The sequence below is a fragment of the Sceloporus occidentalis genome, unplaced genomic scaffold, assembly GCF_023333645.1.
Source record: "Sceloporus occidentalis isolate IW3139 unplaced genomic scaffold, rSceOcc1.0.p SCAF_32, whole genome shotgun sequence".
NCBI classification, from domain to species: Eukaryota; Metazoa; Chordata; class Lepidosauria; order Squamata; family Phrynosomatidae; genus Sceloporus; species Sceloporus occidentalis.
The window spans coordinates 3263538-3274136 of record NW_028317012.1 but is presented as its reverse complement, the minus strand read 5'-3'; the positions used below and the strand labels follow the sequence as shown (position 1 = coordinate 3274136).

Genomic DNA, 10599 nt, shown 5'->3' with positions numbered 1-10599 from the left:
ATCCTGGCAGTAAGCAGTGTTGGATGTTCTAATGGGTTCAGCATTGAACCCTACCAGCATCCACTTAGTGATAAGGCATACTAGCCTTCTAACAGGCCATTAAGTTCCCAACCAAAAGGGACTAGGTATTTAAAGATCGGAACCATGTTATAATTTGATTTGGTTTTGATGCTTATTCCGGTAAGCAACAAATCAAGGTTAGATATTCTATGTCTTGTGAAAATAGAATTGGTTCATCCTGGGCAACTCGATATGTAGCTCCAAGTGGCTTTGCATACCTCACTTAGAAACACTCTGCAGGGCTAAGGAGGGTAATGTGAGAAGGGGGTAGTAGAAAAAAACCCCTGCATTAGTTCATCAATATGATTCTAGAGTTCCCAAGCTTACGGTGAAATATTTAGAATTTGACAGCACTTGTCATTTTTGAATAACGGTAACAGTTTTTATTGATAGTTTATTCATGTTTTTTTTTCCAGAAATGTTTAAATAGCAGCACCAATTATTCTGTGCAATAAAAGGAACATTATTTTGGGCATGAACTAGATGATCCATGCAGGGGTGTAACTAGAAACCTCAGGGCCCTGGTGCGAGAATCTATTAAGGGCCCCCCCACACCCCCAACCCATCTATCCCTTTCTCCCCTCTCCCTCCCTACCTCCCCTTCTCAAATCTCCCCTCTCCCTCCCTACCCCCCCTTCTCACGATCTACCCTCTCCCTCCCTACCCCCCCTTTCTCACGATCTACCCTCCCTACCCCCCTTCTCACGATCTACCCTCTCCCTCCCTACCCCCCTTTGTAGGTCACTTACCGTCAACTCCTGTGTTGGGAGCGTGAGGCATTTGTCTCGGGTGCAGACGCTTCACTGCTGAGTGCCGGCATATGACGTCATATGCCGGTGCTCAGCGTGAAGCGCTGGCACCCGAGACAAACGCCTCACGCTCCCAACACTGCACTCTGGGCAGCGCTGAGGCAGGTGGCGACAGCGGCAGCGGCGGGGAGCAGAGGCATCCTGGATTTCTGTCAGTCAAGGGGGCCCAAGAGTTGCCGAGCGGTTGCTGAAAACGACCGCTCGGCACCCCTTGGGCCCCCCTGACTGGCAGAACTCCAGGGCCCGGTCGCAGTCGCGACCCCGGTAGTTCCGCCACTGGATCCATGGCTATTGCTCCAGAGAGCAATGTACACGAATGTACAGTGTTAGACTGCACTGATCTAATGGGTGTTTCCATGATCTCCCAAGCATGGTAATTGCTCTACATTCCAGCATGTATTGTGTCTCCCGTCAGAATGACCTAGATTTGGTTGCAGGGCTTACTCTGCTGCTTAGGAGGCTACAGAGTACTATGTGGCTTTTGTCAGTGTGATCACAGGCTACTTTCACTGGCGGAACTACAGGGGTCGCAGCGGTTGCAGCTGCAACGGGGCCCGTGCCTTTAGGCACCGTGCCCTTGTTTGTGTCTCCTCGTGCCAGTTCAAAATAGTTTAACCATATCTGTCTAACCGTTCCTTCTCTGTCAACTTCTCTGGCAAGACATCATCGCCCCTTCCACTTTCGGTTGGTGTCCCCCAAGGTTCAGTCCTTGGCCCTCTGCTGTTCTCTCTTTATACTTCCTCTCTTGGCAAACTAATCAACTCATTTGGCCTCCAGTATGATCTTTATGCAGATGATACCTAAATCTACCTGTCTTCTCCTGATCTCTCTCCATCTCTCATGTCCCGTATTACCAATTGCTTGTCTGCTATTTCTTCACGGATGTCACAATGCTACCTGAAACTCATTATCTTCCCTCCCTCCATCTCCACTCCACTACCTGAATTCTCTATCACCATTAACAACACGACTATCTCTCCTACTAACCAGGCCCGATGCCTTGGGGTCATCTTTGACTCAAACCTCTCCTTCATCCCTCACATTCAGTCCCTCGCCAGATCCTGCCACTTGCACCTAAAAAACATCTCTCGTATCCGTCCATTCCTCACCCAAGAATGAACAAAAACTCTGGTTCGTTCACTTATCATTTCCCGTCTTGACTACTGCAACACTCTTCTGGTTGGCACTCCACTGTCTCGACTCTCTCCTCTACAGTCTATCCTAAATGCCGCTGCTAGGCTCATCTTCCTTGCACGTCGCTCCTCTTCTGCTTCCCCCCTCTGTGAAACCCTCCACTGGCTCCCAATTACCTTTTAGAATTAAATTTAAAATCCTGGTACTGACATATAAGGCCATCCATAATACTGTTCCTCCATACATTTCGGACCTTTTTAGCAAATACTCTCCTACTCGATCCCTACGTTCTTCCCATGGGCTAAGGCTCTCCTCCTCAATTATCACCTCTTGGCTCCCACATCCATTTTGATCACTTCAGTGCTCCCTCTTTCTGCAGGGAAGGATCAAGACAATGGTTTTACCATGGATGGAAGTTACTACATATCTTCTACATACCTCCCAACATTTCAAAATGTGAAAGAGGGACAAAAATTCCCATGATTCTCAGCCAGGTGTCCACCATAATACTGGCTGAGCATCATTGGAAGAGTAGTCCACAGCAGCAGAGATTTTTTTTTTTTTATTAAAAAAGGCTGATGTTAGCCTCCCTCCCAGGACCCCTACACACTGCCTTTACACACACCTGCCCATAAACACACATATACACACACACTGCCTTTACACACACACATATACACATACATTGCCCTTACAGATACACATAGACACATACACTGCCCTTACATGCACACATATACACGTACACTGCCATTTGGTTTTGGAATCAAAACATTTGCTACTGCAAAAATGTTTAGATTTTTAGATATTCAGTGGAACAAAACAGTGATCACAATATTCTTCACAATATTCTTGTAAGAAACGTTTATTTCTTTATTACCGTATTTGCTTGATTATAAGGTTTTTTCCAGAGCAAAAATACCCCTCGTCTTATAATCGGGGCCGTCTGATAATCACACCTTAAATAGGTCTGACTATGAGAATAAGATCCAGATCCCTTGCAGCGATGCAGGGGACCTGGATCCTCCCGTGTTATGCCCCCCCCCCAACTTACCGGTGCTTAGTCCGGGCAGCGTGTAGAGCTCTACACGCTGCCCGGACTAAGCACCGGGGACTCGGATGCAGGGGACCTGGATCCTCCTGTTCTATGCCCCCCGCCCTCAACTGCCCCGGTGCTTAATCCGGGCAGTGTGTAGAGCTCTACGCGATTCGCGTAGAGCGGAAATTGTCTACGCGAATCGCATAGAGCTCTACACGCTGCCCGGACTAAGCACCGGGGGACTCAGAAGCTCCGGTAAGTTTGGAGGAGGGAGGGGGAGGGAGTGTTAAATGGGGGGCATAAGGCATTTCTGGAGGCAGAGTGCTCTGTGAAATGCCTTTTAACCCCCTTAATGCCACTCTGCCGCCAGAAATGCCTTTTAACCCTCTATATGCCACTCTGCCTCCTGAAATACCCTATACCTCCCTATATGCCACTCTGCCCCATAATATGCCTTTTAACCCCCTAAATGCCAGAGTGGCATATAGGGGTATAAGGCATTTCTGCAGGCAGAGTGGCACATAGGGGGTCAAAAGGCATATCATGGGGCACAGTGGCATATATGGGGTATAAGGCATTTCTGGGGCAGAGTGGCAAGCCTGGGGGCAGATGTGCATAACTGGGGGGGGCAGGTTGAAAAAAAAGGAAATAAAAACAAAATATTTTTCATAATCGTAGCTTTTATTAACAAACAATTGTTCACATAGTTTACATGAATTAACATTTACTGGTAAAACTTTTCCTATAGGGTCGTCTTATATTCAGGCTTTTTCTTTTTTTCATAAATTAATGTTCAGATTTTGGGGGGTTGTCTTATAATCGGGGTCGTCTTATAATCGAGCAAATACGGTAATTAATGTAAACTATTTTTTCATATTTAATAAAAGCTATGATTGAGACATTTTTGTTTTTATTTCCTTTTATTTGCCAACCTGCCCGTCCAGTTATGCACATCTGCCCCCTGGCTTGCCACTCTGCTCCCAGGCTTTCCTTATACCCCCCTATATGCCACTCTGCCCCATAATATGCATTTTAACCCCCTATATGCCACTCTGCCTCCAGAAATGCCTTATACCCCCTATATGCCACTCTGCCTGCAGAAATGCCTTATACCCCCTATATGCCACTCTGCCTGCAGAAATTCCTTATACCCTCTATATGCCACTCTGCCTCCAGAAATGCCTTATACCCCCTATATGCCAATCTGGCATATAGGGGGTTAAAAGGCATATCATGGGACGGACAGCAGAGGTTACACAGTTGGTTACACAGCAGAGGGACTACCACCCCACTGGACCTCATTGCAGGTGAGTCCCTAATTGGGGATGTAGCTCAGTGGTAGAGCGCATGCTTTGCATGTATGAGGCCCCGGGTTCAATCCCCGGCATCTCCACTTTTCTGCAGTCGAAGTGTAATATTACCAACGTGTTGAAAACTGGAAATCTGGATGGTAATTCTAGCCCAGTATGAAAATTTGTTCTTTGGTCAAAGTGTTGTAGGGCCATCACAAACAAAGATTTAAAGTCACATAAGGTTTTGGGACCACACAGGTAGTAATAATAACAAGACTCTCTTAGATGAAAGAGCCACAATAACCATTTTAACCACTTCAGTCCCCTGTGGACGTACCTGTATGTCCTAAAAAGTAAATAGGGGGGGGTTCTTTTTATTTAATAAAAAAACATCACTGGCATAAAAATATATTCCAGTGGTCCCTAGAGGGATGTCTGTCCATACTGCTATGATAACTGACAACAATCCTTAAAATGGGCCAGTTGGAGAGATCAGGAATGTCCCTTGTAATGAGCCTCTTAACTAGCTACACACCAGGAGGCTTGATTCCCTAACTGGGCTACTTGCAGTCAGTTACGGGTCTGCCACCCAACTGGATCACCCAGTCAGGATTGTATGTAGGGGATGTAGCTCAGTGGTAGAGCGCATGCTTTGCATGTATGAGGCCCCGGGCTCAATCCCCGGCATCTCCACCTTTCTGCAGTCAAAATATAATTCTACCAACATGTAAAAAAATGGAAATGTTAAATATCACAATAAATTATACTAAGGTCTATCAATACAGATGGTAATTTGGGGTCTAGTATCAAAATTATCTAATCATTATCTAAACCATGATAACAAAAATGTGTTCTTTGGTTAAAGTGTTGGGCCAACACAAGGAAAAATTTAAAGTCACGTAAGCTTTTGAGAGTTTTTTCTCTTTTTAAGATGTGGTAATTACAAGACTCTCTTAGATAAAAGATCCACAATAACCATTTTAAAGTGTGAATGCACATTGTTCTTACCCATATACATGCATGAGGTCACACAAAATGTGTATTTACTGAAACCCTTGGGGGTTGCCCTTGGTTTGACATAGGGCAATGCCCCAGCCACCTCCTCTGCAGCCACCGCCATCACTGTTGAGTACTGGGATATAATGTCATATCATGGTGTTCTGTCTCTTAAAGGCATGTGACTGCATACTATGGAGGCTTACTGTGAAAGATTTCACCTGTCATACAGGGCCCCCAATGTACTCAGAGATGGCTCCAGCCTGGCTGCCAAACTAAGATAGCACAGGCAGGAACATTATTACAGTACATTACATTTATTTATAAAGCGCCGGCCGATTCCGCAGAGCTGTTACAGTCAGTAGAACAAATTTCACATACTAAATACACATACGACAACAAACTGGTGCAAAGGAGAGGAGGGCCCTGCTCTTGCGAGCTTACAATCTAGTCGGTGGTTGATGGGGAAGTGAGACAATAGGAGAGGACTGCTTGGATGGGGATGAGTTGGTCTGGTTCTGATGATGTGTTGAAGCTGCTTTCTGCAGTGGTACTTTGTGTGTCGTTTCCCTCCAGCTTAACTCCAGTGTAACTCTTAACTATCCACTTATGAGGAGACCATGTGGGAAGAGGCCACAGCAGCTACATTTCCAAGTGATGCCTAGGAATTTATAGGGCTGCCTCACAAATGGTCAGATAAGGTGATTGCATAGAGGAGGCAGATGTTTTACACCTTGGCTAACAAATGCAATTAAGCTAGACTAGAGGGCACCAAATGTAACCCTTTGAGAGCAGCAGAGGATGGAGACATGCAGGATAAAGACATACCGGGTGGAAACTAGGGGTAACAGCAAGAGCTGAGGGGCTCAAATGAAATATGTTATGGTCATACCGGGTGGAAAACAGGGGCTACAGCAGGGATTCAAATGTCTTCTCCACAGCGGCTGAGAGGACTCCAGGGAGAAAGCACATTTGGCCTTTCTTCCCAGCGGCAGTTACGTTATTTGGGCGAAGCAGAGTGTGGCTGGGTGAGTACAGCGCTTTTGTTGAAAAATTGTTTGGGGGAGTACCAATTTGTGGCTGGCAGTGGTGGTCCAGATCTACAGACTGACTTTAGAATCAAACCGTCTGGGGTCTTCTGCGACGCCAGTCTGCCCCCCGAAAAAGGAGATATGTGATGGAGTGTGTGATGGAACTATCCGCCACTGGGGCCTTTGGAGAAGACTGAAAGCAAGCTTGCTACCCACAGATTATGGACCCTGTCTCCCTGCCCTGGCGAGTGGGACTCTTGTCCTCGCCTGGGAACCAAACTCAGTCTTCAAGTGCATACTGGTTAGTGGGACAGGTGCCTCTTACCATCTACGATTCTAGGAGCGACGGAACTGTGCTCCCAGAGTGAACTGGTTGCAGACCCGGTTGGGGTCTGGTCCCAGTACAGTCTTCTTTTTAATGGGGAGATATGTGATATGTGGAAGTGATTTTAGGGACAACAGAAGGATACATCTGGGTGATCTTTGGGAGTGACTACAGCTCACTTGTAGAACCAGTTACACTGACCACAACCTTTTTTTATTGCAAATGGGGCAGTTGGGGAGGTCAGAAATTTCCCTTGTAATTGGCTCATCAGTTGGTAGCGCACCAAGAGGCCTTATGCCCCAACTGGGCCACCTGCAGTCAGTTTCACAGCAGAGGGACTTCCAACCCACCGAACCTCACTGTTGTGATATCTTTAAGTGGGGATGTAGCTCAGTGGTAGAGCGCATGCTTTGCATGTATGAGGCCCCGGGTTCAATCCCCGGCATCTCCATTTTTCTCCGCCTCCCCAAATGAAGAATATACACCAACATGCCAAAAAATTTAAATGTTAGAGATCACAAAAATATACTAATGTTTTTTGGCACAATATTGAAATTCTCTATTCACCATGATAAAAATTGTTCTTTACTCAAAATTTATACTATTTGTCAGGTCAACAGCAAGAAAGATTTAAAGAGATTTCGGGACCTGAGAGCTTTCTTCTCCTTTTAAGATGTAGTGATGATTATAAAACTGTATTAGGTTAAAGATCCACTATAATAATTTTAAATCAAGATTAATATAAGGAGTCATTGTTCCTACCCATATACATGCAGGAGGTCACAGGAAATCTGTACTAAAATCAGCGAGGTAGTTCCCTTAGGGGCTCCCCTAGACTTAATGTGGGGGACACTGTCTCCTCCCCAACTGCCATCCTCACTGCTAAGATATGATGTCATATCCTACAGGGCCAGACTGGGAATAAAAAGCATCTCTAGAAATATTTGGATGCCAGCCCCATATATTTTATTGTGTGGTCAACCACAGGGCCCCAGGGTAATTTTCCCACACTGCCACCTTTGCCACAAGATAGCTTGTCTGTGCCACCTTTGTCCCCAAACAGCTTGTTTGTAACCCCAAACATCCTGCCTGTGCAACCTCTACTCCTAAACAGCCTGACTGTGTCACCCCGTTCCCCTAAACAGCCTGCCTTTCTTACCGTTGCCCCCTAAACATCTTGCTGCCTCTGCCCCTTAAACAGCCTGCCTTAGCCATCTTTGCCCCTGCTTCCCCTGGGCAGGAAATAAGAATTTCCTCGGACAGTGTGCGAGCGCCACAGCAGTAAACTGCAGTCCCTCTTTAGGTAGCTGTTGAGCCACATAAACATCAGCCCCTCCCAAGTGCCGCTGGGCTGGCCCACCAGGAAATCGACCGATTTCCAATTCCAGCCTTGACACCCTGGCTCTCTATCTCTTAATGGCACGTGATTTCAGGTATTGCATATCGAGGCTGTGCTGACTCACCACAATCCTCCATACTTCCATTGGGCTGGCCCACTGAGCAGCAACATACTGGTGAACCTGATCATGCCACAATATTCCGTCTTTGGTCGTGTAGCAAAGGGATTGAAACACCGTGGCACATGACACCTCATGCATTTCACCAGTTGGGGATGTAGCTCAGTGGTAGAGCGCATGCTTCGCATGTATGAGGCCCCGGGTTCAATCCCCGGCATCTCCACATTTTTTTTTGTAACCCCATTCTAAATTGTAATTCTACCACAATGTAAATGTTGTTATGTAAAGTCACTATGTATATAGCTGGGGGATTGTTAAAAGTGCAAATGAATAAGAAAAACAGGGGGGTGTGTTTATTTAAAGGGACATCTCAGCTATCATATGATGGCTGAAGGTTTTTTTTTAAGGTTCAATGTAAAAAGTTTTTTATTGTATGCGATGGTAAACATGTCACATGTGAGTAACAGAGTTAGGGTAAAAATTTGATATAGTGTGGTCCAGACATAAAAAAACGGAGTTTCCCCCCTGACTAGTAAGTCTAAGGGATATCTTTCCAGGCTTGTTTAATAAATTAAGTAGAAGTGCTGCTATCAGACTCTTTCTTGAAACCACAAATTATTTTGTAAATGACTTGCATATGGAAGTCAGACACCATTTGTGGTATCCATATTTACACAATCATGTTGCACATTACATTGCGTGTGATATAATCGGCGTATTGTTCTGGTTTCTCTGGATGCTTCCAGGTTGCGAGAACAAGCTTCAGCAGCACCTGAGGCTCATGGGTGGGTGCCATAAACATAGATTTCTGGAGGTAAGTATAAAACGTGTACGTTTTTTGCCGAACACGTCTCCTAAACTTTGATTGTATTGTATAACATACCATATACAGTTGCAGTAAAAAGTATGAAAACTTTAGATTTACCTGGACTTATCTGTCATTAAATTAGGATCACTTAAGTTACAACAGTAGACAAACACAGTCTGTTTCCACTAATAACACTAATAACAATTCTAAGTCTCATTTATTTTTCATCAAAAAAAACCCTTAGAACCCTTAGATTTGATTGCTGGTTTGCCCTACTTTGGCAGCAATTAATTTAACCAAATATTTTCAGTAGTTGTGGATCAGACCTGCAGAATTTTTGACCATTTATTTTTTACTGTTTCATTTCAGCATTCTTGCTGCCAGAGCATCTCAATTGAGGTCAGAACTAGACCAACTGAGGTCTCCTTCTGTTGAAACCATTCTGTTGTTGATGTGCTCTTGTGCTTTGGGTCGATGCCATCACCCAACTTCTGATGGGTCTCCAGTGTCCCAGGAAACCCTCTAAACAATTTGCAGAAGGATAGCCTTACATTCTTCACCAAAATGTTTTTATAAACTTGGAGATCCATTATTCTGTCGATGATAGTAAGCTGTCCAGGCCCTGGGGCAGCAAAGCAGACCCAAACCACGATGCCCCTCCACCATACTTTACAGTTAAACACCATTGTTGTTCATTGTCTTACGTATGCTAAACTCCTCAACTGAGATTTTAGCATTCTAGCTGACACTCTAGGACTTCATTGAGCATTCTGCACTGCACTCTTGCAGTTATCTTTGCAGGATACACAGTCCTAAAGAGGGTAGCAACAGTGCCAAACTTTCTCCATCGATAGACAATTTATCTTACCATGGTCTGGTGAACATCAAGACTTTTAGAGATATGTTTTCAACTTTTCTAGCTCTTTTGTTCAAGTCATGGTTTACATCATGCAATGCCTCTTCTGAATGGCTAATCCAAACTGTGTAAGTGTTTTTAGCAGGGCATGGCAGCTCAGACCAACACCTCCATCTATTTGACTTGACTCCAGTTTAGCTAACTCCTGCACTGAGAATGTGTACATGTCATGTTCAATAAAGACATGAAAACATATACATTTGTGTTATTATTTGAAGCAGTGCTTGACGATCAGATCAACTTCAAGGTAATTCCAAAAGGTTTGCATACTTTTTCCTGCAGCTATGTGTACTTTACATCTTTTTGTGATAGTGTGAGACAAATATTGCTAGGTATCAAAGAAAGCATGTCCTATTTTATCTCATGGATTGATCAGTGCCAATTTGAGCTTGTCATACCGCGCAACGTCACAAATTGTTGGTGCTGATGGATCATCAGAATAAAATACCGGCCATCTGCGGGAGTACCTGCTGTGCCAGTGTGAAGTGCCAAACATTAAACACCTGAAATATATGCATGCAACTACATTGTTGATAAGGAAATTGGGGGAATGATATACCTGAAATATAGATAGATTCCTTCCTGTAGAGGACAGCAGTAAAAATGTAATCCTTGCAGGAGGAAACTTTGGGAAGTTGCTGTTAATAAAATCAACAGGGGGTAGTCAACTCAAAATGTTTGTATTACAGGCAGTGTCCCAGGAAACCCCCTAAACAATTAATGCATATGAAA

At 44.7% G+C, this 10599-nt stretch overlaps 4 non-coding genes across 4 annotated transcripts; all 4 read left to right on the top strand.

Annotated features, from left to right (window-relative positions):
- The first annotated feature begins 4363 nt into the window (after window positions 1–4363).
- On the top strand, window positions 4364–4435 carry TRNAA-UGC (transfer RNA alanine (anticodon UGC)). Its single transcript has one exon. It is a non-coding gene; the product is annotated as a tRNA-Ala (tRNA).
- Window positions 4436–4955: 520 nt separating this feature from the next.
- TRNAA-UGC (transfer RNA alanine (anticodon UGC)) lies at window positions 4956–5027 on the top strand. Its single transcript has one exon. It is a non-coding gene; the product is annotated as a tRNA-Ala (tRNA).
- Window positions 5028–7065: 2038 nt separating this feature from the next.
- Window positions 7066–7137, top strand: TRNAA-UGC (transfer RNA alanine (anticodon UGC)). The gene has a single exon. It is a non-coding gene; the product is annotated as a tRNA-Ala (tRNA).
- Window positions 7138–8294: 1157 nt separating this feature from the next.
- Window positions 8295–8366, top strand: TRNAA-CGC (transfer RNA alanine (anticodon CGC)). Its single transcript has one exon. It is a non-coding gene; the product is annotated as a tRNA-Ala (tRNA).
- The last annotated feature ends 2233 nt before the right edge of the window (window positions 8367–10599 follow it).